The sequence below is a fragment of the Lycium barbarum genome, chromosome 7 (assembly GCF_019175385.1).
Source record: "Lycium barbarum isolate Lr01 chromosome 7, ASM1917538v2, whole genome shotgun sequence".
NCBI lineage: Eukaryota > Viridiplantae > Streptophyta > Magnoliopsida > Solanales > Solanaceae > Lycium > Lycium barbarum.
Window position 1 is genome coordinate 120244866 of NC_083343.1, and position 2819 is coordinate 120247684.

Sequence of the window (2819 nt, forward strand, 5' to 3'; positions counted from 1 at the left end):
TTTTTTAAAAAAAAAGTGAGTAAAACAAAGCAAGCAACATTATCCTTCAATTCACAGCAATATGTAAGTTCGAGGAAAACACTGCAAATATATACACGATTAAGGACATAAAGACGTGAATAATTAGTTCAGTTTCACACTAAATGCAACATGTGGATAAACAAAGAAACATATTATATACCCTTTTGGAAATCACTTTTGAGATCAAATAGTCGTTCATTTTTTCCATGGAACAGTAAACATACTACTAAATTTATATACATGTAAAATAAAGAACAGAACTCAACAACATGCTATCAAACATCTCATTCTTTTCATAAAAAGAAATGATAAACATGAAAAGATGCACCATATAGCAATAGGAATGATTTCTTATTTGAAAATTCAAAGGCTTGACCCCTTTAAATATAAAAGTCATCTTTTATCACGAAAAAGGAAAAAAAGTAATCATGAGATTAAAAAAAACTGAAGAGTTCACGATACATAGAATTTATAAGCATATATTGAGCTAGTGATATAAGCTAAAAAAAAAAACTAAAAGTTTTTAGATCTCAAACAGCAAGTTATTTAGTCCAACAAACACACATTAAAACTTCTATTATTTTATTCTAAATATTTCGAATCTGGTAACATGCGAACGAGTAAAATTGAATGAGTCCTATAGGCATAATCCTAATATACAAGCTACAAATCGTGAATAACAACAATCAACTAGAAGCTTGCTGAAAATTTATATATTTCTTTTTGATATTTAACATTAGCCTAGCATACTTCATAGCATGAATATGACTAAATATCTTCAGAACTGAAAAGAATAAGAAGAGACACTACTGACCTGCTATGGGTGCAGCGAAGTGGGGCTTTGATTCTCCGATCTATGTTCGAACATGAACGATGCTCAGATTCGAGATTTTAAACGGAGATAATAAAAGAGTAAATAAGCTTAATAAGTGCTTTGAACGAAAAAAAAATAATATGAAGGAGATTAATAGTTCGAAGGGGAGAAGTGGCGGCTCCCAATCTCCCCCAATGGCTGCTATAACTTGGTATTTATAGATGCAACCAGGGTTAAGATTTTAAAATTTTGAGCGGGATTTTGGGTCGGCTTTGAATTTGAAATAATGTTGTCGTTCTGCTCCTTTTCGTGAGAGTGGTCTGCCATTGGAGAATAAAGAGAGCAGAAATTGGAAAATTTGGTCAGTTCTTTTTTCTTTCTTTTTTTGAGGAAATAGCGTGTGGAGGAGAAGAAAGAGAAACTTTTTTTGTCTTGAAAGTCAAAAGTTCCCTTTTGAAAAGTATCACTCCACGTGAAGATAGAGGAATTGGTGGTGGCAAAGGCATGGGGACAAGGGGAAATGGAAGAGACTGAGGGGACAAGAGAAGATGGGGGAGATGAGGGGAGACGGGGTGGATGAAAATCAGGAAAAGGAAGGGAAAACTCTTTTAGGGTTTTCCTTATTTTGGAACGGAAATGGGCCGGACCCGGTCCATTTGTGGACTGGGTTGATTTTTTGACCGGGTATTAAAAGAATGGGCTAGTGAATTAAAATATGGACTAGTTTAAAAAAATTGGGATCAAATATGGGCCGGTCCAAAAATATTTATGAGTTGATTGGACTTTGATTTGGGATCCGATAAATCCAAAATACGGACTGAGTGCAAGAAATGGTTTGACTTCTACATTTGAATAAAAGACCCATTTTAATTAGTAATATACTGAGTATGACAAAATATTATCTAATACAAATATGTAATTATTAGGATTCGGGTAATAAAATTATATGATGCTATAATAGCCGTGCGATAACATTTTAACAATAAATAAACACTGTCATTTAAATGCGCGAAATAAATGCGATGTGTATGCGGAGGTTGGTAAAAACGCTGAAATGCAAATTTCAATAATACTAAATAATAGTAGCGAATGAATAGCGGTAATAATGCTGCTAATAATAATAATGATGATGATAATGGTAATAACAAGAATAATAATGATTAATAACAATTAATAATAATAGTAATAATTTAAGAATAATAATAATAATTAATAATAATAATAATGATGATGATAATAATAATAATAATAATAATAATAATAATAATAATAATAATAATGGTACTAACGATAATAATAAGAACAACAATAATTAATAACAATTAATAATAATAATGATTAATAATAATATAATAATAACGATGATAGCTGCAATAGAATAATAAACGTGGGTATTAATAGGAAGCTAATAATTATGGTAAAAATCTAAATGTATATTTTTTAATTTTCCAAAAATATTAGAAGCGCAAATAGGTATTTCGGAGGAGAGGCGGGACAAAATTGGGTGTCAACAGTACCCCCCCTAGCAAGAAGGATGAAATTCGTGACAAGATATATGAATTCAAGCAGCGACCGGGGGAACAACTATATGAAGCCTGGGAGAGATTCAAGGAGTATTTGCAGAAGAGCCCGAATCATGGTTTTCCGGAACACATATTAATGGAGAAGTTCTACCGAGGGCTAGATCCAGTGACGCAGTCAGTTTCTAATAATGCAGCTGATGGTTGTTTCGTGAACAAAACTTATCGACGAGTGACCAACATACTTAACAAGCTGACGACTCATAATCAGGCTTGGCACTCAAACAATGCTGATGTGGTACCGTATGGTAGTGCTATAATCCAGAATATAGTAAAGGAGAATCAAGACAACCAGCAAACATTGGCAGAACTTACAACAAATATTTCCTTGCTAACGAAAAAGTTTGATGAATCCCAGATCAAGAACGTAAATGTTTTTAGGATGATACAGTTTTGCCAAAAGG

The 2819-nt window shown here is 32.5% G+C and overlaps 1 non-coding gene across 1 annotated transcript; it reads right to left on the reverse strand.

Annotated features, from left to right (window-relative positions):
• Nucleotides 1–2372: 2372 nt before the first annotated feature.
• Nucleotides 2373–2478, reverse strand: LOC132604756 (small nucleolar RNA R71). The gene has a single exon (XR_009568858.1). It is a non-coding gene; the product is annotated as a small nucleolar RNA R71 (small nucleolar RNA).
• Nucleotides 2479–2819: the final 341 nt, after the last annotated feature.